Source organism: Heterodontus francisci, chromosome X (genome assembly GCF_036365525.1).
Source record: "Heterodontus francisci isolate sHetFra1 chromosome X, sHetFra1.hap1, whole genome shotgun sequence".
Lineage (NCBI taxonomy): Eukaryota > Metazoa > Chordata > Chondrichthyes > Heterodontiformes > Heterodontidae > Heterodontus > Heterodontus francisci.
Window position 1 is genome coordinate 9,314,370 of NC_090421.1, and position 25,974 is coordinate 9,340,343.

The 25,974-nt window shown below is 47.8% G+C and overlaps 1 protein-coding gene across 6 annotated transcripts in view; it reads right to left on the reverse strand.

The window, feature by feature from the left end:
- Nucleotides 1-25,974, reverse strand: part of LOC137358534 (RNA-binding motif, single-stranded-interacting protein 2-like) — a 247,677-nt gene that overhangs the window by 106,165 nt on the left and 115,538 nt on the right. The window lies entirely within an intron of this gene.

Sequence of the window (25,974 nt, forward strand, 5' to 3'; positions counted from 1 at the left end):
AGGGGCTGGATAGGGTTGATTTCCCTGGTTGATTTCCCTGGCTGAAGAATCTAGAACAAGGTGGCACAGTCTCAGGATAAGGGGAGGATCATTTCGAACTGAGTTATGATCCGTATGATCTACTCCAGCTCCTATTTCTTATGCTGTCATGGCACAAGCTAACACCAGAACCTGGGGACAAACTGACAGCAGATCCTCAAAGCAAACTAAGACCATGAGCTGATACCGTTAAAACCAGAACCAGGTAACAAGCTAAGACGGATTCAACAGCAAAAGACATGCCAGGTGTTTAAAAACAGCATCAACATGTCAAAGAAAACTTTCATATTGAACATAACGAGAGACGTGAAGGAGAATATCAAAGCTTTTGTTTTTCGATGAAGAGAAGAAGGAAAAATAAGAGGTGGAGTGGGGCCCACGGAGAGTGGAAACAGGTGAAGGCATGACAACTGATGCTACACAGGCTGCAATAAAGTTTTTGTGCCTCAGTTTTTTTTTTACCAAGGATGAGACAAGTAATTTATTTGATCTGGAGAGGGGACTCGAGCAAGTTGCAGAAATAATTTTTGACACTAATTACATTACTACCAGCATGGTTGCCAAACAGCTGTGCAAATGGAAGGTGAAAAACTCACGGAGGCTGGATAAGATGCATATGAGGATCCTTAAGGAAATAAATGAGGAAAATGCAGGAACTATGGTGCACATCTTCTGGAAATTACTGAATTCTGGAGAGGTGCCTGAGGCCTGGCGGAAAGGCAGATGTTCCTCCCAGTTTTTAAAATGGTAGCGCAAGGAACCCAGGAAATGATAAACCAGTGAGTTTGACATCCATTATGGATGAAATAATGGAAACGCTTATTAAAGAAAATATCATGGAGCGTCTGGATAGAAATAAAATCATAAAAGATAGCCAATATGGATTCATAAAGGGGTTGGCTTGTCAATCTAACTTACTCATTTTCTTTGAGGGTGAGACAAAGGAGCTGGACAGGGATAAGGCAGTGGATGTGGTGTACTTGGATTGCAGTACAGCCTTTGATACAGTTCCTCTGGAGAGGCTGGTACTGAAAATAAAGAGAGCGGGGATCAGTGGAAATATTTTTACAATAGATACGTAATGGGTTGACAGAACCCAGAGGGTGCTGGTACAGGGATTGTTGTCAACCTGGGGACAGGTTACCAGTAGGGCCCCACCGGGGGGGTCTGTTTTGGGACCTCTCTTGTTTAATACCTTCTATAAATGATCTGCAGCTAGGAATCATAAGCACAATGGTTAAACTTCCAGAGGATACAAACCTAACAAAGGTGGTGGACTCTCCAAAGCTGATCAGGACAAGCTACAGGAGGATTTGAAGATAATTGGGCAGACAGGTGGCAGCTGAAGTTCAGTGTAGAAAAATGCAAAGTGCTTCACCTGGATAAAAAGTCCAGGAAGGGGCGATGACTTAAATGGAAAGAAAATAATGTGCTTGGAAAAATGAGAGAGATCTGGGGGGGGGGGGGGGGGGGGGCCCTGATTGAGAATAAATTGAAGTTGTCACAACAACACACAGTGGCAATGAGTGAAGCAAATCAGATGTTAGGGTGTACAAAAGGTCAATATTGAGCCGAAATAGCGAGGTAATCAATGTTCCCTCTAAGCTGCGTGGGTGCGCAGCCACGCAGCAATCTGGAATGTTCCTCGCAGGGAACAAACAGGCCACGCACAAGCCACGGTCCCTTTCAGATACGCGCATGCATGGCTGCTGGTCAATCTTGAAGGGGCCATGAAGTGTAACAAGCAGGTCGTGCACAGCAGACAGAAATTAGAGACAACATTGGAGGTAATCATGACACTTTATAAATCATTGGTGCAATAGCGTACTGTGTATAGTTCTGATCACTGCAGTACTCCCCATTTTTTTCTACACTTTACTCTGCCCCCTTAAATCCCTACCCCAACCTGTCAGTACTCCTCGACCTTCCTAATCTCCTGCTGCCATCACAGACTTGACCCCCCCCCCCCCCCCTCCCCCTTGGAGATGAGCTGACAGCTTCCCTCTTCATCCTCTGAAGGGGCCCAATGAGGCACTCATTGCTGCCTCCTGAAGAGCAGCAACCCCAGGGGCCCCATCCCACGCTCTTGCCGACCAGTGCAACTCCTTCCCATCCAACCCATCCCTCCCATTGTTGACCCGGTGTTGAATCCCCCAGTTAGGTTTCCGCCCTGTCACGGTACCGAAACAGCTCTAATCAAAGTCACAAATGACCTACGTGATTGTGACAACGATAAACTTTCCCTCCTCATCCTTCTCGACCTGTCCGCAGCCTTTGACACAGTTGACCACGCCATCCTCCTCCAACGCTTCTCCACTGTCGTCCAGCTGGGTGGGACTGCTCTCACCTGTTTCATTCTTATCTATTTAATCGTAGCCAGAGAATCTCTTGCAATGGCTTCTCTTCCTACTCCCACACCGTTACCTCTGGCGTCCACCAAGGATCTATCCTTGACCACCTCCTATTTCTCATCTACATGCAGCCCCCTGATGACACCATCCGAAAGCACAGCGTTAGCTGACAACACTCAGCTTGACCTCACCACCACCTCTCTCGACCCCTCTACTGTCTCTAAACTATCACACTGTTTGTCCGACATCCCGTACTCAATGAGCAGAAATTTCTGCCAATTAAGTACTGGGAAGACCAAAGTCATTGATTTCGGTCCCTGCCACAAACTCCACTCCTTAGCGACCGACTTCATCCCTCTCCCTGGTGACAGACTGAGATTAAGCCAGTCTGTTCGCAACCTTGGTGTCATATTTGACCCCGAGATGAGCTTCAGACCTCATATCTGTGCTATCACCAAAACCACCTATCTCCACCTCCGTAACATCACCTGTCTCAGGCCCTGCCTCAGCTCTTCTGCTGCTGAAACCCTCATCCATTCCTTTGTTACTTCGAGACTTGACTATTCTATAGTACTCCTGGCTGGTCTCCCACATTCTACCCTCTGTAAACTTGAGGTCATCCATAACTCTGGTGCCAGTGTCCTAGCTCACACCAAATCCCTTTCACCCAACCCCTGCACTTCCTGAAACGTTAGCTACAGTGGATAGAAAAATAGAGTTGTCTGACCTGCTGAGTATTCCCAGGATTTTCTGTTTTTATTTCAGATGTCCAGCATCCACAGTATTATGCTTTTGTTTTTAAAATTCTATTCCTCGTGTTCAAATCCCTCCATGGCCTCACCCCTCCCTATCTCTGTAACCTCCTCCAGCCCCACCACCCTCCGAGATCTCTGCACTCCTCTAATTCTGGCCCCTTGAGCATCCCTGATTTTAATCATTCCACCACTGGCGGCCATGTCTTCAGATGCCTCGGCCCCAAGCTTTGGAATTGCCTCCCTAAACCTCTCCACCTCGCTACATTGCTTTCCTCCTTTTGAGATGGTCCTTAAAGGATACCTCTTTGACCAAGCTTTTGGCCGTCGGCCCTAATATCTCCTTAAGTGGCTCAGTGTCATATTTTGTTTTATAATGCTCCTGTGAGGCACCCTGGGACATTTTATTCCACTAAAAGGGCCATATAAATCCAAGTTGCTGTTGTAGCACAGAAAGGATATTGCAGCTGTTGAAAAGATACGCAAAAAAGCAACCAGAGTGATTGCCCCAATGGAGAATTGGCTTATGACAAGCTATGATGTAAACTGAGCATGTTTCCACTGGATAAGAGAAGGCTGGGAGATGATATAATTGCTGTTATTCGGATTGTATCCACACTAGATAACGTGGGCCGGGACATGCTGTTTCACCTTGTCCGGAACAATAGAATCGGGGGCCATGATCTGTGGCTGAAACAAATTTAAAACTCATCTGCAGAAGCAATATTTCAGTGAGTGACTGGTCAAACTATGCAACAGAACCCTAAAAGAGATGGTGGAAGGAGTGAGGATTCATTCAAATGTGAATGAGATTTCTTTCAGAAAATAGCCTGTATGGGTGGTTGATGGTCGGCACAGACTCGGTGGGCTGAAGGGCCTGTTTCAGTGCTGTATCTCTAAATAAATAAATAAACTCTGAGTAATTTGAGACATGACGTGTAGCAGGAATGAGAGGAACAGACGGGTTTCAACCTGTGGTTTCCAATGACCTCCCCCACTGGGGCGTTTTCCTCACTCCATGTTGTAGACTCATCAATAAAGCATGACCGTTCTAGACTTTGGACAGTGGCTGTGTAGACTTTGTGCTCTGCTGCATTATCAATGAACTGCACATATTTGTCGAAGATTTTCTTTTGTGGCCAACGGAGCAACAATTTCTTAGCGACAAAGAGTTTTGCTTCAAGTGTTCTGGGTTCAAGACCCACTCCAGAGATGTAAGCACCTAATGTGAGCGGGCCATCCCAGTGCCAGTACTGAGGTAGTCCGCTGCACTCTCAATAGCTGCCGTCTTTCAGGCGGGAAGTTCAACTGCTGCTTGCGGTTGAGACGGGTGTTGAAGATCCCGCGGAGGAAGGGTACGGGCTGTCCTGGGGTTCCTGGCCACCATTCATCCCTCAACCAAAGCCAGCCAAAACCAAAAAAGACCCAGGCGAACAGGTTATTCACTCCATTGCTGTTCGGGGGATCCTGCTGTGTGCTGCACTTCCCAACATACCAACCATGTGCATTGCATACGAAGTGCTTCATGATGTTGGAGAGATTTGATAAGGTTCTCTCTAAATGTGTGTCTTTCGTGATGGAGCTAGAATTAATTATTGCAAGGCACAGCAGTGCGTGAGAAAACTGGAGGACTGTTTTGTCTTCATGGACCGAGTTGTATTGCAGCAGCTCGTACTCTTAACCCTTTGCTTCCCGAGACCTCGGATCTGTGGAGCTCCTTACCAAGGTGCAACCCTGGAACATTCCCCCCACCCCCGCCTCTGACTCCTCCAATTTATTTCACATGGATTATGTCTCCCCCACCACCCAGCCCCAAAATGAGAATGGACAGTCATCGGTATCTTTAAAAAATTGTTCTTTGGGGGGGTGGGGGGGGGGGCTGTAGATGATAGAGGAAAAGCCACATTTATTGTCCATCCTTAGTTGAACTGAGATGATGGTGGTCCTTGAACGACTGTTAGATAGGGATATTGATCCATCAACGATGTAGGATACGGGCAGGATATATCCAAGTCAGGATGATGAGTGGGCTTAGTGGGGAATTTGGAGATGATGGTTTTCCCATGATTCCACCCTTCTTTGTAGAGTCCCACAGGAGGCATTCCCCATGCCCCCAAAAATCTATCCTTTCCCCCCCGCTTCTGTTGGTTATAGCGATTGACAATGGGGTGCAGTTCCACAGGGTCTAGCAATATTTCAGTGTTAGCTCAGTGGTTCGCACTTTTGCCTCTGAGCCACAAGATCCTGGGTTCAAATTCCAGTCCAGGGCTTCAGCATAAAAAGCAAGGCTGACACTTCACTGCAGTATTGAGGGAATGCTGCACTGTCAGAGGTGCTGTCTTTTGGATGAAAGCTAAACCTAGGTCCCAGGGGCCTGCTCGGGGGTGGATGTAAAAGATTCGAGGGTGATATTTTTGAAGAGCAGGGGAGTTCTCCCTGGTGTCCTGGCCAATATTTATCCCTCAACCAACACCACAAAAACAGACGATCTGGTCGTTATCACATTGCTGTTTGTGGGATCTTGCTGTGCGCATACTGGCTGCTGCGTCTCCTGCATTACAACAGTGACTACACTACAAAAAGTGCTTCTTTGGTTGTAAAGTGCTTTGAGATGTCTGGTGGTTGTGAAAGGTGCTGTAGAAATGCACATCTTTCTTTTTTCTAGTACCACAGCCAAGTGGTTCTGCATGTTCTCAGCTGGACAGTGTACGTTTCAGGTGCGAGCAAACAGGAGCAGGATCCCTGGCTGATTTCCTCCCCTTCACAGGCCTGGAGAGGCAGAGGCCAACCAGCGGAAACCACCCCAACCCCAGCACGATCACTCCAGCTAAGGTCAGTACACAGTAGGGATCAAGTCAGGGACCTGGCATGGATCAGCTGACAAGTTCACTCGTGCAACGCACAAAGCGGAGGACACCCATCCAGCAAACAAAGACCAAATTCACTTCTGGGAGCCCGGTGCCATTTCCCAATTGAAGTGTGGAAAGCACAAAGCAAAGCCGACAGAACTTTATCAGCTGGCAATCTAAACCGCATGCCAGCAAACAGGTAGACACACAAAAGCTCACTGCACAATGGTAAACATGAACCAGCTGCTCCGCAAGCAACTGTACAAATCAAGTTACACCTGTAAAGGCAGCTATTGTCTGCAGCGAGAAAAAAAAAAATACATGTTTAAGATGGTATTGTAGAGTCATAATGGCAGAGAAGAAGGCCATTCGGCCTATCGAGTCCATTCCAGCACTCTGTAGAGCAATCCAATCAGTCCCATTCTCCCCCACTGTATCCCCGTAGTTCTGCAGGTTTATTTCCCTCAAGTGTCCATCCAATTGCCTTTTGAAATCATTGATCATCTCTGCTTCCACCACCCTCGTAGGCAGTGAGTTCCAGGCTGTGTAAAAAACATTCTTCCTCACACCCCTCCCCCCACCCCCCCCACCCCCTGCATAATGCCTATAAAGATATAATGCTATTACCTATAATGCCTCTCCTGCATATCATAATAAAATGTGCCCGGACCGACTGAAGGAGCAGTTAGATGCTGTCATGGGAATAAGTAGGGCTTTTGTTCTGGAGGGGTGAGAACAATTGGGAAGAAGGGCCTTTTCTCTCTGAACCCATCTGTGTTATTAGAGGCGATCGGCCCCATGGCACTTTTCAGTGATATGGGCAGTTATCACTTGGGAACTTTGTTCTGGTAAATCACAGGGCTGGTTGGGCGTCTACTGGTGATGGAGAACAGTAGACAACTGGTGGCTGTGCCGACCGTCATTCACCTTCTTGGCTGGGCCATGATGGTGACAAGTGAATGATGATGGTCTCCAGGAGAGAAAGAGGACCACAGCACCTCAAACCCCCTCCGAGCTTACTGCGGTGCAGCTCGGAGTGCCATTACACTCAGATGAGACATTAAACCGAGGCCACGTCTGCCCACTCAGGGGATGTAAAAGATGCGAGGCACTATTTTGAAGACGAGCAGGGGAGTTCTCCCCAGTGCCCTGGCCAATATTTGGCCTTCAACCAACATCACTAAAACAGGTGGTCTGGTCTTTTATCACGTTGTTGTTCACGGGAGCTTGCTGTGCACAACAGGAAGATAAGAATGTAAGAAACAGCAGCAGGAGTAGGCCATTCAATGGCAGATCTGATCTTGGCCTTAACTCCACTTTTCTGCCTGTCCCCCGTAACCCTTGACTCCCATATCATTCGAAAATCTGTCTAACTCAGCCTTGAATATATTCAATGACCCAGCCTCCTGCGCTCTCTGGGGATGAGAATTCCAAACACTAACGACCCTCTGAGAGGAGAAATTCCTCCTCATCTCCATCTTAAATGGAAGACCCCTTATTCTGAAACTGTGTCCCCTAGTTCTAGATTCCCCCACGAGGGGAAACATCCTCTCAGCATCTACCCTGTCAAGCCCCCTCAGAATCTGGGGGGGGATCCCGCAGGTCGTCGGGTCCCGTTGGGTTCGGGTTGGATAGCAGGCATTTAAGGTGCTATATAAATGCAAGTCATTCTTTTTTATAGTTGGGATTGAGAGAAGGTTGCTGGCCTACAGTCTTAGCCATGGGAACTAAAAGGACAAGGTCTTAATTGACTTAATTGCTTCTGCACCACCACAGCCCACCACCCCTCCCCCCCCCTTTCGTCTTCGATTGAAGCATCTCACCTGTTTCTCCCTTCTCAACCCAAGAGAGCCACTTTTGAAGATGCCCCACTCTCCTGTTGGCAGTAAGGTTATGCCTGTGGGATGGGACTGCCCTGTGTCAATTGTGGCACCATCCTGCCATTCCCATGAGGAGCCTCGCCACTGCGGAGGTCCAGCCAATTCAGACGTCAGCTGATGGCTGGGATCTGAGCTTGCGACTCGCTGGCTGTGAAGAGGTTAACACTCTGCCGACACAGCTAATGGGCTGGCAATTTGCTGAGGTAAATGTGTTAAAGGTTACTACTTAAATTTAATGAATTGACCTGCAGGGGGAAGGGAAATGCTTACACTCCTTTATGGCTCGCTCACAGCATTTGTGTTTAATAGCTTTTCCACTGTTACAGAATAATCCAAGATTTGAAGGCCTTCTCTATAAAGCTTCTGGACCAAGTCGAAATGAAGTGGATGCACTCTGCTGATGCCAAGCAGGCAAATCCACGTGATGTTTGGCCATTCAATCACTGACTATTAACCCTTTCCTCAGGTGCTGTTCTCGTCTTCACAGCACACTGCGCCCTGAACCTTGGTCTGCGAGAGGGAGTCACAGGAAACTCGGTGGGTGGCGGACTGTGCTGTAGGCCGCAAGTCTTCGATGCAGCCTTTGGAGTAGCATGCGCAGTTATGCACTTCAGCACTTCAATGTCCCCTGTTGAGAGTGCACAGTGTGGGCAATTTGACTGTTTTCACCAACTCACTGCCCAGATACCTGCTCGTAAAGATCTGAGGGTGCTGGGTTACCTTCTCCAGGTATGGAAGCTATGTCGACGTATGGGCCTTGGCCCAGCTGGTGGCACTCTCCGACGGTCAATCAACCCCACAAAAATGGATGAATGGTGAGAATGTGGAACTCGCTGCCACATAGAGTGGTTGAGGTGAATCGCATAGATGCATTTAAGGGAATGCTGGTGAGGGAGAAAGGAATACATGACAGGGTGTGATGAAGTAGGGTGGGAGGAGGCTTGCGTGGAACATAAACCCCAGCATGGACCTGTTGGGCCGAATGGCCTGTTTCTATGCTATAACTTTGGTATAATCATCTGGTCACTTATTCCTGTTTCTGGGACCCTGCTGTGCGCAGATTGTCTGCTGCGTCTGCCTACAAAGCGGCAGTGGAAAATATTTCCAAATGCAATTCATTGGCTGGCAGGCACTTTATGATGTCTTAAGGATGTGAAAAGCACTATAGAAATGCGAGCTCCTTCTCTCGTTTAAAGACAATTGAAAAAAATCCTGTAAATCAGGACTGAGGCGTGCAGACCTCACCCCCCTCCCCCACAGGATGAGGATCCTGAGGTCCCCATCGTGGAGTCCCTACCACTGACACTGGGCAAGTCAGCATTGACGGGGCGTCGAACCTCAAAACCACATACGTTTTACAAAGGTGTCATTATTGGCAACTTCCAGTCGCCCACCCCACCCCTCCCACCAATGGCAGTAAAGCTTTGGTCCAATCCTTTGGAATTCCCTCCCTGAACCTCCCTGGGTCTCTATCTTCCGCTCTCCTTTAAAAAAAAACCTTTCTCAAGACCCATCTACTCGGCCGAGTGTTCGGTCACCTCTCCTAATCCTGCCCTTGTTGGCTGTGCTCCTGGCCGAGCTGCAAAGCATCTTGGGACGTTTCTTTATGTCAAGGCGGGAGAAGATGAGTGCTCGTTGTTTCGTTGTTGTTCCTACGCCTCATCTATGCTGCTCCCCCTCCCTCCCAGCAGAGGGCACTTACATACCCCAATCTGGTGAACATTTACCCGTTTCATTAATCCCAGGCCAAGGCATCTCAAAAATCTCCCATTCCCTCTGCTGCAGCTTCTCTGTGCTAACAGACGTCCCTCAAATCATCAATATAAGAGAGTCACTAATAGGAAACTCAGAAGAAATGCCTTTACCCAGAGAGTGGTTGAGGCAACTCATATAGACGCATTTAAGGGGAAGCTGGATAAGCACATGAGGGAGAAAGTAAGAGAAGGATATGCTGATAGGGTGAGATGAAAAGGGATGGGAGGAGGCTCGTGCAGAGTATAAACACCAGCATTGAGCAGACGGGCTGAATGGATGGACCAATGGCAGGAATGTGGGGGCAGAGGAGGGAACAGGGTGCCTACAGGCAGGAGGGTCGCGGTCCGAAACCTCCAGGAACACATCCAACCAGAGCTGACAAGCCTACTTCTCGTGCTGATGCCTGGGGGCAGCAGGACTATCCCTCCTCTCTCCATCCAAAAATAAACACCTTTCATAATGACTACCAACACTACAAGACGCTGTGGGCAATGGCACTGCCCCATAGAGAAGAGGGAAGGCCCAGGTTTGGTCCCTGCTCCATCCTGAGTTAGTTAATCTTGTTTGATGCAACAGCGGGAACAGCAATGACTGACTTTAGTGCCCTTGAGTTGAGGGAAGGGAAGAATCAGCCAGGGCTCCCACTCCTGCGAACGCCAGAGTGTGCCACCCATGACTGAGGAGGACTGGTGACCTGGGTGAGGCGGCTGGCTGGCACATGAGGAATTGCACCCCAGGACAAGGCAGTGACATCAGCAGAGGAGGAGAGGAGGTTGTGGGGGGGGGGGCGGGTTGCAGGGAAAGAGCAAGGAAGAAATACTACTCTAATAATGGGCTTCTCCACACTGCACACCCTGGAACAAGAGGGAAAAAAAGGGCAACAGTTCACCCTCTAACACTGCACCATTCCATACACAAGTGACTTTTGTTGGAAGTGCCAGAGTGCTGAAGTGCTGCTGAACCTGGAGCTACAAGCTGCCCCTTCCCTGCCTTCTCATTACCTTCCCCTCCGTCACCCCCCGGGGTCCACTTTTGGGAGCCTTTCAACTGCGACGTGCTCTACCTCAACGCCGCCTGTAAGCCAGGGGAAAAATAAATAAATTCTTCCTGCTGATCCCGCAAATAGTTTTACTGATTTCCCGTGAGGTAGGCTCAGTAGCAGCAACAGTCAGGTGTGAGTAAGGTTGCATCACAACACGAATGCACACAACTGTGCACGCACACACACAAACTGACAGACACAGACACACACAGACTGACACATACACATGCACAGACACACAGACAGACTGATGGATACACGTGCACAGACAGACACACACAGATTGACAGATACAGACGCGCACACACACACAGACTGACAGATACAGACGCACACAACCAAGGATACACACAGATTGATAGACACAGATGCACACAGACACACACAGACTGACAGATACACACGCACTCACACACACAGACTGACAGATACACATGCACACAGACTGACAGATACACACACACAGACTGAAATACACACACACAGACACTAATACACACACACAGACTGACAGCTACACACACACACACAGATTGACAGATACACACATACACACAGACTGACTAATGCACACACAGATTGACAGATATACTCAGACTGACTAATGAACACGCACACACACACACAGACTGACAGATACACACGCACACACACAGAACCCCTCTGGGCCTTTTATATCCCCACTGGGTCTTCCTCATTAACAGCAAACCTCTCTGCCACCAAGGACATCATTGCGAGGTTTGCTTTCAACATAATTCATCCAGTTTCATGTGGTTTGAGGAGCAGAGGGCTGCAGCCACACCCACCTCCCAATAGGCGGCCTTTGATCTTTCCGAAGGAGAACCCTGGAGATATAGTACAGAATGTACGACACTGACCACTCTGGCTTGGAGCCATGACCGTCACTGTTTCCATCAGGAGAAAGCTGTGGGAACAGTTGTTTCTTATTAAACTCTTCACTGTACAAGATGAACAATTGTTTGTGGAAGCACAAGGGTAACAGGAGATGCTTCTGTCGAGATGCTCACTGTCTCTCTAAGTGGCACTGAATGACAATCCACGACTCAAAAACAATGATTTACATCCAATTCACTGTCAAACCGGGGTACGGTTCCTATATCACCGTCACACCGGGTTATGGTCCCGATTTCACCATCACACTGGGGTATGGTCCCTGTAATGACCGTCACACCGAGGTACGGTCCCCTATATCACCGTCACACCGGGGTACGGTCCCTATATCTCTGTCACACCGGGGTACAGAGTGGCAATTTTGGCCAAGGATACTATTACAGCTGTGAGGAAGGATGATATGTTGGAAGATTCATCAAATGAGGCCATATGGATTGAGCTAAGGAACAAAAAAGGGGCAATCACACTGCTGGGAGTGTACTATAGACCCCCAAACAGTCAGAGGGAGATAGAAGAGCAGATATGGAGGCAAATCTCGGAGAAGTGCAAGAACAATAGGGCAGTAATAGTAGGGGATTTTAACTACCCCAATATTAACTGGGATAGTTTTAGTGTGAAAGGAATTGAGGGAGCAGAATTCTTGAGGTGCATTCAGGAGAACTTTTTTGCCCAATATGTAGCAAGTCCAACAAGAGAGGGCGCAGTTTTAGACTTAGTTTTCGGAAATGAGGATGGAAAGGTGGAAGGAGAGGCAGTGGGAGAGCATTTTGGTGGCAGTGATCATAATTCAGTCGGTTTTAACATGATTATGGAAAAGGACAGAGATAGAACAGGAGTTAGAGTTCTCAATTGGGGCAAGGCCAATTTTACTAAACTGAGGAGTAATTTAGTGAAAGTGGACTGGAAACAGCTACTTGAAGGTAAATCAGTGTCAGAGCAGTGGGAGGCATTCAAAGGGGAGAATCAAGGGGTTCAGAGTAAACATGTTCCCACAAAGAAAAAGGGCGAGACGGCCAAATCTAGAGCCCCATGGATGTCAAGGAGCCTACAGGGTAGGATCAGGCAGAAAAGGAAAGCTTATGTCCGACACCGAGAACTCAACACTACAGAAAGCCGAGAGGAGTATAGAAAGTGGAGGGGTGAAACCAAAAGGAAATTAGGAAAGAAAAATAGGGCATGAAAGAATATTGGCAAGCAAAATCAAGGTGAACCCAAAAATATTTTATCAATACATTAAGAGTAAGAGGATAACTAAGGAGAGAGTAGGGCCCATAAAAGACCAAAAATATAACCTATGTGTAGGAGCGGAAGATGTTGGTATGGTTCTTAATGAATACTTTGCGTCTGTCTTCATAAAAGAGGGGAAACGATGCAGATATTGTAGTTAAGGAGGAGGAGTGTGAAGTATTGGGTGTGATAAACATGAGGAGAGAGGAAGTATTAATGGGATTAGCATCCTTGAAAGTTGATAAACCACCAGGGCCAGATAAAATGTACCCTAGGCTGTTAAAAGAAGCAAGAGAGGAAATAGCAGAAGGTCTGACCATCATTTTCCAGTCCTCACTGGATACAGGTGTGGTGCCAAAGGATTGGAGAACTGCTAACATTGTACCTCTGTTTAAAAAGGGAGCGAGGGATAGACCGAATAATTACAGGCCAGTCAGTCTAACCTCAGTAGTGGGCAAATTAGTGGAATCTATTCTGAGAGACAGGATAAACTGTCACTTAGAAAGGCACAGGTTAATCAAGGATAGTCAGCATGGATTTGTTAAGGAAAGATCTTGTTTGACCAACTTGATCAAATTTTTTGAAGAAGGAACAAGGAAGATAGATGATAGTTGATGTGGTCTACATAGATTTTAGCAAGGTTTTTGACATGGCAGACTGGTTAAAAAAATAAAATCCCATGGGATCCAGGGAAACGCAGCAAGGTGGATACAAAATTGGCTCAGTGGCAGGAAACAAAGGGTAATTGTTGACGGCTGTTTTAGTGACTGGAGGGTTGTTTCCAGTGGCGTTCCGTAGGGCTCAGTACTGGGTCCCCTGCTTTTTGTGGTGTATATTAATGATTTGGACGTAAATGTAGGGGGCATAATCAAGACGTTTGCAGACGACACAAAGATTGGCTGTGTGGTAGATAGTGAGGAGGATAGCTGTAGGCTGCAGGAAGATATTGATGGTCTGGTCAGATGGGCAGAAAAGTGGCAAATGGAATTCAACTTGGAGAAGTGTGAGGTGATGCATTTGGGGAGGTCAAACAAAGCACAGGAATACACGATTAATGGGAAAATACTGAGAATTGTAAAGGAAGTAAGGGACCTTGGAGTGAATGTCCACAGATCCCTGAAGGTAGCAGGACAGGTCAATAAGGTGGTTAAGAAGGCATATAGAATCCTTTCCTTTATTAGCTGAGGTATAGAATACAAGAGCAGGGAGGTTATGCTGGAACTGTATAACTCATTGGTTAGACCACAACTTGAGTACTGTGTGTAGTTCTGGTCACCTCATTACAGAAAGGATGTAATTGCACTAGAGAGGGTACAGAGGAGATTTACGAGGATGTTGCCAGGACTGGAAAAATGCAGCTATGAGGAAAGATTGGATAGGCTGGGGTTGTTCTCCTTGGAACAGAGAAGGCTGAGGGGAGATTTGATTGAATTGTACAAAATTTTGAGGGGCCTGGATAGAGTGGAGGTGAAGGGTCTATTCACCTTAGCAGAGAGGTCAGTGACAAGGGGGCATAGATTTAAAGTGATTGATAGAAAGATTAGAGGGGAGATGAGGAAAATCTTTATCACCCAGAGGGTGGTGGGGGTCTGGAACTCACTACCAGAAAGGGTAGTTGAGGCAGAGATCCTCAACTCATTCAAGGAGTCTGGAGATGCACCTCAAGTGCCGTAATCTGCAGGGCTACGGACCAAATGCTGGAAGGTGGGATTAGAACAGGTGGATTGTTTTTCGGCCGGCACAGACACTATTGGCCAAGTGGCCTCTTTCTGTGCCTTAAACTTTCTATGATTCTACTTGACTGTCACACCGGGGTACGGTCCCTATATCACCGTCACTCCGGGGTACGGTCCCTATATCACCGGCACACAGGTGTACGGTCCCTATATCACCGGCACACTGGGGTACGGTCCCTATATCACTGTCACACCGGGGTACGGTCCCTATATCACCGTCACTCCGGGGTACGGTCCCTATATCACCGGCACTCCGGGGTACGGTCCCTATATCACCGGCACTCCGGGGTACGGTCCCTATATCACCGGCACACAGGTGTACGGTCCCTATATCACCGGCACACTGGGGTACGGTCCCTATATCACTGTCACACCGGGGTACGGTCCCTATATCACCGGCACACCGGGGTACGGTCCCTATATCACCGGCACACCGATGTTTGGTCCCTATATCACCGTCACACCGGGGTACGGTCCCTATATCATCGGCACACCGATGTTTGGTCCCTATATCACCGGCACTCCGGGGTACGGTCCCTATATCACCGGCACTCCGGGGTACGGTCCCTATATCACCGGCACTCCGGGGTACGGTCCCTATATCACCGGCACTCCGGGGTACGGTCCCTATATCACCGGCACACAGGTGTACGGTCCCTATATCACCGGCACACTGGGGTACGGTCCCTATATCACCGGCACACTGGGGTACGGTCCCTATATCACTGTCACACCGGGGTACGGTCCCTATATCACCGGCACACCGGGGTACGGTCCCTATATCACCGGCACACCGATGTTTGGTCCCTATATCACCGTCACACCGGGGTACGGTCCCTATATCATCGGCACACCGATGTTTGGTCCCTATATCACCGTCACTCCGGGGTACGGTCCCTATATCACCGGCACTCCGGGGTACGGTCCCTATATCACCGGCACTCCAGGGTACGGTCCCTATATCACCGGCACACAGGTGTACGGTCCCTATATCACCGGCACACTGGGGTACGGTCCCTATATCACTGTCACACCGGGGTACGGTCCCTATATCACCAGCACACTGGGGTACGGTCCCTATATCACCGGCACACAGGGGTACGGTCCCTATATCACCGGCACATCGGGGTGCGGTCCCTATATCATCGGCACACCGATGTTCGGTCCCTATATCACCGTCACTCCGGGGTACGGTCCCTATATCACCGGCACACGGTCCCTACAACACCTTTCTTCTGATGTAGAATTGGGGCATCAGGTATACAGTTTAACCCTTTGATGTAACCAATGTGCAGCGACATTGATGAAAGCATTGGTGAGCACAGCGAGATCAGAAGAATGATGGAAATGACATTTGACTGATTCTGGGGCTGGGGGAGGAGCCAGGCATTATAGTCCCATTTCAGAATCATTCCAGATGCACAGAACTCATTGGTGAGTCTCAATTTGTGCAATTTACAGGGGAATTCAGATTATGACCTTGATGCGTTTAACAAAGTCATTAAATCTGTTCCAACCCTTGAACTAGAGGGATTGCCTATGTCCTGCTGTCTCTCCTGGCATTAGCCCATTAGGCAGTGAAAGACATTCTAATCAGGTCAGGTGGAGTGTTGAAGACAGGAGGATTGGAAGGCTGCCCAGTGGCTCAGTTGGGAAAACGTGTGGACCCAGTCAAGCCCAGGAAGATCCCAGTTTCTAAACCTCAGTATGTGCTGATTTATACGAGTGGCTATGCGCAGATAGTTTCAAAGCGCAGCACTTCAAAACCTCCTGAACAGTCAGAAACCCCAGCAAATGCAAGTCCAGGCTGATGTTGCTGACTAATTGCCAATCCCCTATTCCTCTTGAAACAACATTCAATGATAGTAACCTCTAATCTTTAACCTTTCAGCTATCTCACTTCTCTTTCCGCTATCTTTAGTTTTCAATATTCCCATTTGTTTCCTTACAGCTCTCAAGCATTTTCCCAACATTGGCGGCCGTGTCTTCATCCACCTAAGCTCCGCACTCTTCACTTCCTTCTCTGAACGTCTCCCCCACTCTCTCCTTCTTTGAGATCCTCCTTGTTTGGCTCACTGTTTTTTTTTTGTTCCCTTATGTCTCTGTGAAGGCTGTTTTGCTATACGGTGCGGTATAAATACAAGCTCATGTTGTTTCAGTATCCTTTCCATTCATGATCTTTTCTCCGAGCGAGAGGGGCATCTCACTCGGCCATTCTGGTTTATGTTCCACAAGAGCCTCCTCCCACCCTACCTCATCTCATCCTATCAGCATATCCTTTTATTCCTTTCTCCCTCATGTGTTTATCTAGCTTCCCCTTAAAGACATCTATGCGATTCGCCTCAATCACTCCATTTTATTTCTTGAATGACTCAAGTGAAGGCCGAAAGCCCATAGTATCAAGACTCAGCAGAGCAGGAGGGAAGCTAAGATAAGCGACTTGGGTTTAAGAGAAGGAGACAGTGCCATGCATTTCGATTTCAACACACTGGCCCCAGTTTTAACTCACTCAAAACCCATTCACTTACACAGTTTGCCTCTCTGTGGCAGGAATCCACATGGTGCAGTTGTTATTTGATATACAGATAACTATTCTTACAGTTAGTTAATGACAGAAATATTAAGCATCTTTCAGCATCTGAACACAGAAAGCTGGCCGAATCTGTCGAGTGAACCATTTATGGGATAAGGGGGTAACAACTGGGGAATGTCAACATTTAGACATGTGGATTCCTGCCACAGACACTAGGTCTCATACCTGTTCAGTCACCTCATCCCATACAATGTTCCTGGGCCCCAAATAGTCCTTTTGCATAAGAACGCAATATACACGCTCTTCCTCATCGTCCCCCAGTGCATTCTGCAGCCATCTACTCTGAACATTCACTTTAGCAGTTCCAGGCCTTAGTTCTGTCCTCGGTTTGTTGCTGCCTAGTTCCCCTCTCCACATTTACTCAATCCCATTCCATTTTAAAGCTGTTTCTCCCCCCTTTTGTCTTTCGAATGACTTCTCATCGCTTGGCTCAAATAATTTTGATTGGTCACCCAGCACTATTTCACCTCTTTCCAGCTTTTTTCAAGGAAGCAAACAATCTTATGGCACAGAAGGAGGCCATTCGGCCCATCGTGCCTGTGCCAGCTCTTTGAAAAAGTCATCCAATTAGTCCCACACCCCTTGCTTTCCTCAAAGCCCTGTGAATTTTTCCTTTTCAAGTATTTATCCAATTCTTTTTTCCAAAGTTGCTAATGAATCTGCTTCCACCAGCCTTTCAGGAGTGCATTCCAGATCGTAACAACTCGCTGCATCAAAATAATTCTCCCCATCTCCCCCTCTGGTTCTTTTGCCAACTGCCTTAAATCTGTGTCCCTCTGGTTACTGACCCTCCTGCCACTGAAAACAGTTTCTGCTTATTCATTCTATCAAAATCGTTCAAGATTTTGAACAACTCCATCAAATCTCCCCTTAAGCTTTTCCCTAAGGAGAACAACCCCAGCTTCTCCAGTCTCTCTATATAACGGACGTCCTTCATCCCTGGTATCATTCTAGTAAATCTCCTCTGCTCCCTCTCCAAGGCCTTGACATCCTCGCTAAACTGTCAATTCCTTTCATAAGTATGTTCACAGGTATTAAACCTTTAACAGCCTATCTGCGACAGCATTTAATATAGGCCTGCTCTGCTCCTCATTGTTCTGTGCTCCGAAGGGGTTTGTTTGCATATCTTCTGGTAATCAACCTTCACAGTTGGGAACAATAGGGACAGGAGCAGACCATTCAGCCCCTCGAGCCTGTTCTGCCATTCAATGAGAACATGGCTGATCTGTATCTTCATTCCATCTACCCACCTTGGTTCTCAATACTCCTATCCAACAAAAATCTATCAATCTCAGTTTTGAAATTTTCAATTGACCCCCCCCCAGCTTCAACAGCTTCTTGGGGGGAGAAAGTTGCAGATTTCCACTCTCCTTTGTGTGAAGAAATGCTTCCTGACATCACCCCTGAATGGCCTGGCTCTAATTTTAAGGTTCTGCCCCCTTTGTTCTGGACTCCCCCCAACCAGAGGAAATAGTTTCTCTCTATCGACCCGATCAACCCCTTTAATCATCTTAAACGGCTCAATTGGATCACCCCAGTGACTGATGGACATGCCGTGGTTTCTGCCATTTCCCACTTTTTGTAAAAACACTGGAGACCTGGATGCAGCAGGACACAGCACAAAGAAAACCCTCAACTGCAAACCGCGAAGAGGTTTTGGCGTTTTTCTCCCAGCCCAGTTTCAGTTCCTGGTCAGTCCATTCACAAACAGAATGAACTGGTACGGTTGGAAGAGGCAACTCGCAACCCACAGCGAATTCAACGAGAGGAAGCAATGCTACAGACATTCTGCACCCAAAGGCTTTTGACCTTCCCCTTGTTTTGAAACCACACTTGTTCTCTGCGTTCAGTTCTGGGCACTGCACCTCAGGAAGGATATACTGGCCTTCGGTGGGGGGGGGGGGGGGGGGGGGGTGGGGTGCATGTGAGTGGTGCAAATTCACCAGAAAGACACTGGGGCTAAAAGGGTTAAATCATCTGTTCCCAATGTCTAAGGGAGGGCTCAAACTATTTAATTCAAATGCAAAGATGCTGAGAGATTTGTTTAAATGTGTTTCACCAGAATGATACCGGGGCTAAAAGTGTTAAATTGCGAGGACAGGTTGTATAGACTAGACTTGTGTTCCTTCGAATGTAGAAGATTAAGGGGTGATTGAATTGAGGTGTTCAAGAGTTTATAGGGTAGATAGAGAGAAACTATTTCCTCTGGTGGATGAGTCCAGAACAAAGAGACATAACCTTCAAATTGGAGCCAGGCCGTTCAGGGGTGATGTTAGGAAGCACTTCACACAAAGGGCAATGGAAATCTAGAACTGTGTTCCACAGAAAGGCTGTTGAGACTTGGGGGGTCAATTGAAAATTTCAAAACAGAAATTGATAGATTTTTTTCTAGGTAAGGATATTAAAGGTTATGGAACCAAGGCAGGTAAATGGAGTTCAGATACAGATCAGCCATGATTGAATTGAATTGCTGAACAGGCTCGAGGGGCTGAATGGCCTCCTCCTATTCCTATTTTTGCTCCCAGTCACAATTAAGTCCAACTACATTTATCGTCTGGCTGGTGGCAGAACCAGGAAGTGGTGACTGAAGGGCACACCTGAGGCTTCAGTTGCCCAGGAAGAATTCCTGGCTGACCAATAGGAACCTCTGAAGATGTACGACCTAAATATTTGCGATGTTAGCTTAACCGCCCATTGGATTAGGAATATTCAGTTTTTGGGAGGTTTATTTTAAGCTAGGAAGGGATTTTTTTTGGAGGGGGGGGGGGATCGGTGCACAGAAAACAATGCCATCCCCATGCCCGGGTAAACTAGTTGCCATGTTTGTGCATATGTGAGGTTTACTGCCTGTGCATTGCTGTTTTTTTTATCGTCTTCCCTCCCCGTGCTGGGATCAAATCTCCATTAGCCCTGCAAGCACAGGGACATCCCGAGTAGAAGCCCTTTCCCTCCAGAATATGGGAAAACTGGAAGGCGAGGCACCCTGTGCCACCTCCTACTGGTTAGACACAGTGGGGGCAGAGGCCTGGAAGAAAAATTTCCAGCCCACCCAAAGATGGCAAATAGCGACACATGAATCGTCAATCTAGGATTAGCACAAATGCCTTTTTTTTTAAGTGAAAACAGAAAATGGATTGAAAAGAAATTATAGTCCCCTTCTGCTGGGAATGTGGGGAAAGGCACTGTCTCGCCTGACACTGAGACACATCGACCTGAAAGGTGCCTCGTCTAATGGTAGGTGAGAGCTGATCGCTGCCAGGAACATTAAGGGGGCACTACAACTGGTCGCAGCAGGTATCGGTAGGTTGCCTGGCGATAGGATCAGGCTGCGTCATGGAGCCCACTATAGCTGAATAGCTGGACAACCATGTGGGCTGACACATAAAGAATGGCCATTGAAGTGGGGTACTGGAGGGCTGCTGACATACATGGAACCCAACAAGAGTCTGGACTTTAAGGAGTGCAGCTTTGTGGCTTGGGGCTGACATTGTGTATTGGCATTCACTTCAGCGCATTGAGGCCTGCCTTAGCATCTTTGGATCCATTTTAGCACAGTATGACCTGGATTCGCACACTGGGTCTGCTTTAGCACACTGGCACTTCAAGACACGTGGGAGTCCATTTTAGCACTTGATTCGAGACTATTGCCAGTCGTGTTTTAACCCTACCCAGGTTGATGGTTAAAATCACCCCTGTTTGTGGCCTCGCAGCCAGATGAAGGCAATTGGGAGGAGGAGCCCAAGGCCAGAAGAAGCCCCAAAGAGGCCTGCTTTCTTTTTTACTTTCTTTGTGGGGTTAGGAAAAACAGGCGTGCTCCTCCGGGCCCCACTAGGAAAGCTCAGGCCTCCCCTGCCATGGACTTCCTTCCTCCTCCCCAATGCTCCCTCCCCCACCCCCCAGGCCAGACGGGAGACTCCCACAAGTTGGCCAACAAAGCCAATCCTGCCACCTATGTGGTGCTGGCAGGCAGCTTCCACTGCTTCCTGACTCAGATGGCAGGATTTAAAACAAAAAGTGGCCTGGGATTTAAAACAGCCTGGGCCTCATTTCTGAAGCAGTTTCCAATTCACCTCACGACCAATCTGCCCAAAACCCACCCCGAATGGGGTTAAAATCAGAATCCAGGGTTTCCCTCTCACTTGCCCGCCCCGCCCCCCCCCCCCCCCCCCCCACTTCATTTCTTGGTCTCTCGTCTTTTTACCTTTCTCTGTCCATGATCGAAATTCCTTGTTTGAGAATATCAATTGAACAAAAGAATTCAACTGGAACTGCACTGGCACATTCAATTTTTTTTAAGTGAACAGCTACTGATTTAATGTGCAGAGTGCAAGGGTTTAATTGTGTGAAGAAATGAACTGTAACACTCTCAGCTATTTAATCATGTTAATTAACTAAATTCACATAGCCAGTTGACTAGTTCTTTATCAGGAATCAATTGTCAGCAATCTGGGCCAGCAGATTTATGAATGAAAGGCCCTCAGTATCACAATGGCTTTGAACGCTGTCAGTTAATCTCAGGGCCCTGGGTTTAAATCCAGCCCAGACTGGTGAGGCAAACATGCTCTCTTTCTGCTGCCTGTAATGCTGTTTTGCTTAATGAGCTGGGCTCATTTCTCAAACCCATCTCCCAGTAGCTGCCAATCTGCAGCACAAGCTTGCTTGTAACTGGCAGATCGAGTCAGAGAGGCTGCCAAAACCGCTTCTCTGGGAAATGAAGCAACTCACGCTGGTCTTGGAGGGACTGGTCTTTCGGAGGTTGGGGGAAGGGTAGAGGGAGCTTCAAGAGATAAAAAAGAAATACCATGAGTGTTGAAACTCCTGAAATAAGGCAGCTTTGGAAATACACAGCGGGCGAGGTGGCAGTCACACAGAACAACAGGCTAATCTTTGGGTGAGACGCTTCATCAGAAGTGGCATGGTAAAGACAAGAGCTCCCAATTCAAGGGCGTAGAAGGGAAAGAGACGAAAATGGTCTCTTTCTTCTATCAATCATGCACCTTAAAAGAACAGTGCAAATATAAATAAGACATTCTCAACAATTGTGAAGTGTTGCCTGTTAATTGTATTCAGGTGGTGGGCATTCACTGGGGATCCACTTGTGCCCCTATAAATAGACACAGACTGAAACTGTGGTTATATGGTTAAGCAGTGCATGCTTGCAATGTGTATCACTGTAAATAAATGCTTCTAAAAGTGTGTAAAGATTGGCTCCAGTTCTATCCTTCACCAACTGGCTTTCTGGAGTATAAGATTGCTCCTGTGCAAAGGTCAGAGGGGACAGCCAGCAGAGATTAAATGAGCTTTCCTTTACACTGAGAGCCACATTGCCCATGGCATTGCCCAAGTTTGGCCAATGAGCATAAGTTAGGTTTTTCTCTGCAAAATGGTGACTGAATTGGGAAGGAGGATTCAGTAACCAGCTCCACTAAGACACTTAGTGGCCAGAGCCCACAACTACAGTGTGATGGTTGACATGATAAAATTGAACGAGAAAGGCTGGTACAATGGTATTCACCTGGCATCGGCAGGTAAATGGCAAATGCTGACGCAAAAGTGCGACCAGAAATCTCGACAAAGGAAGTATGATTTTGGACAGGAAGTGTGGCACTTTATGCAAAAAAATTTTTCATGCCATGTAGATTTTATTTTGTGCAAGAAGCATGTGCACTCTCAGGAGTATAAACAGAAAGTGCTGGAAATACTCAGCAGGTCTGGCAGCATCTGTGGAGAGAGAAGCAGAGTTAACGTTTTGGGTCTGTGACCTTTCATCAGAACTGGATGAAGTTAAGAGATGTAACACTTTTTAAACAAGTACAGAGGCAGGGTAATGGGGAGGATGGGGGTGGGGGGGGGGGGGGGTGGGGAGGAGAATAAAAGTAAGACTGGAGGGATTAAATGACAAATGGGATGATGGTGCATTAACAGTTACATCTGTGATTTCTTCTAGTTCTGATGAAAGGTCACAGACCTGAAACATTAACTCTGTTTCTCTCTCCACAGATGCTGCCAGACCTGCTGAGTGCTTCCAGCATTTTCTGTTTATATTTCAGATTTCCAGCATCCACAGTATTTTGCCTCAGGCGGTGGTTTCTTCTAGAATGAGGGCTATGCACAGCTACCCAGTTCCATTCATTAAAACCAGGGCCATTCAGTGATGGCCAGGGTAATCCTGGCCAAAGGGTGCTTGGGCCATGTGTGGAGTGGCCTGGGGTGCAGCAGTGGGTTACATGTTTGTTTGCTGTGGGGAGATTCTCTTCTCAGTGGATTGACCTGGCGCTGATCTGATCATGGGGTTAAAGGTTAAAGGTGAAGAGCAGGTGATGAGGCACTGGTGCAAGATAGGCGGCCGTTCCGAAAATCCACTGTTGACACAACACACAATTTCAAACTTAAATCACACCTATACAATGGGAGCTGCTGTGGCTTGAAGTCGCCCTGGGCTTTAGCTGTGGCTCTTACATCGGAGTCGGTGCCTTTGTCATTTAATTGTCCTTGCCTACCCATCCCAGAAACTGTGGTTGATTACTCAGAGAAAAATGGCACCACGCCTCTCCTCCCTGTGTAATGCACTCCCAGTTATGCAGGATAAGTGAACATGTGCAGACAGCCCAGCTCCTTCCAAGGGCCGCACCCTCATTTCTGAACGTCCAAAGAGGCCTTCAAGGCATCAACTTCCTACATCCTGGAACTCTCCTCCTGAGCCCTTCCTTCAAAAGTGTCCCCAAAAGCAGCCACTTTTTCAGTCACCTCTTTTAGCAGTGCCTGTTCCCTCACTTCTCACCTCATGAAGTGCCTTAGAACATGAAAGCTGTCACTAAATGCAAGCTGTCGCTATTGAACGATCACCTGCAGTTTTCTAATCTACATACAGTTAACCTCAATTGCTTAATTTACTCATAGTTTGCATCAAACAGAATAATGGGAAGGTCTCTGCCAAATCCAAAGTGTCTGGGGGCCTAAATAGGCCTTGAACCCTGCTCCCTCACACTGGAAATTTTGCCTCATCTTAGCACTTGTCTGAGCCTAGTGTTGGTTGACTGTTTTGTTGGAGATTTCATCACATGACAGCCAACCACCCCACCCAGTCAAACAGCCTTAATCCCCATCTTCAAGATTTTTTATAACTGATAAGCAGAAGTGTTCAAAGAAAATCAAATAATCCCACACAATTCTTTTCATTCCTTTAATTTCTGGAGACTCTAGGACAATCTTGGAGGGTTAGCACCCCTTGTCTGAAATTCTGCCTTCATAAAAACTCTTCAGGCTAATTTTGAGCCAACCTATCTCCGAACACATTTTGAAGAGAATTTACATTCAAAATGATTTATCTTTGATTTTTTTTTTCTCCAATTTCAGGTTGGATCACCTGATTTTATCATGTGTGCCACTCACTGTGCACACGCTTCCACAATTATTCACGTGTTGCAGGAGCAGAAAGGGAGCTTCCCTCTCGAACTGGCTGTGCTTTCCCAGGCCTGGAAGTGCATGATGTTGATGCTGGGTGCCTGAACAGGAGGGTCTGGATTTTGTGCTGGAGGCGGGGCTCCCGGCACTGAGCCGAAAAGACTTTAAAGTTACGGGATCCCGCCTCCAAGAGCTGCCAGCCAATCAGAGGGCCACCGGGCGCGGTGGCCACTGCTGGTACTGCAGAGACCTCAGACCCAGGCCCACCACTGGACCAGAGGTAGGTGAGGCGGGGTTGCCAGGGCCAGTCTGGAAAGCCCCGGCGAGGAGGATGGGAGTGGTGGTCATACAGTTCATGGGGAGGGGGGGGGCTCCCAGGGAGTAAAGTTGTTCCCAGTGGGTGTCCAACATGGGCCACAAATTGCCCGTGGTTGGGGGGGGGGGGGGGCCAAGCCTGCAGGGAGCGTGCCTCACTGTACAAGGTGTCCCCCATGCCACTGGTAAGATCCCAGCAGTGGCGGGAAGGGGCACTTAATTGGCCGTTAATAGACCACTTAAGGGCCTCAATTGGCCTCTGGGCGGGAAGGCTGTCATTGGCCTATCCCGCCCCCGGGAAGATTGCTGGGTGACGTGCACTCTGCCCCACTGCCCTCCCCCCCACCCTCCCCCACTTCAGGAGACCTCACAAAATCCCGGCCGAGGAGTTCCACTCCCCATCACTGACATCCCTCAACTTAATGAGCAGAAAAAGTGACCACCAAAAAGAACAGAAGAAGCAGAAATAATGACAATTAACTCCAAGATCATTCAGTTTATTTTCGAAACAAAGGAACATAGGAACAAGTGGCTAACTATTCAGCCCTTCCAGAGGCTCCACCATTCAATATAATCATAGCTGACCTTCTACCTCAGCTAGACCTTCCCACACTATCCCTAGATTCCCTTAGCACCCAAACATTTGTCGACCTCAGTCTTTAATTTCAACGAGATCGCCTCTCATTCTTTGAAACTCCAGAGAATACAGGCCTGTTCAGTTGGGTTAAACAGTGAGAAATGCTGACATTGAATCTGAGGGCACCAGTGAGGAGAATCAACATGCACCTCAAAGGACACAGTGAGTCTAATGCTCTGGGATAATGACTGAGGCAGCAACATCAACCTGTTGCATTGTACACACACACAGCACACCTCTGGCCCCACACCTTTGGTTCTTTATTTGATTGCCCTTCCCTGTGACGCACCTTGGCGCATTTTCCAACATTAATGCTGCTATATGAATGCGCGTTGCTGCATTGCGGCACAGCCCGGCGCAAGGCGAAACAAAACTAAAAACAGCAACAGCTCGACAACATCGCGACATTTCGCTTTCGAAGGCCACGTGCAATCAGACTGGCGCCGCCTCCTTTAAAGCCCCTGCATCGTCAGTTTGCCAAC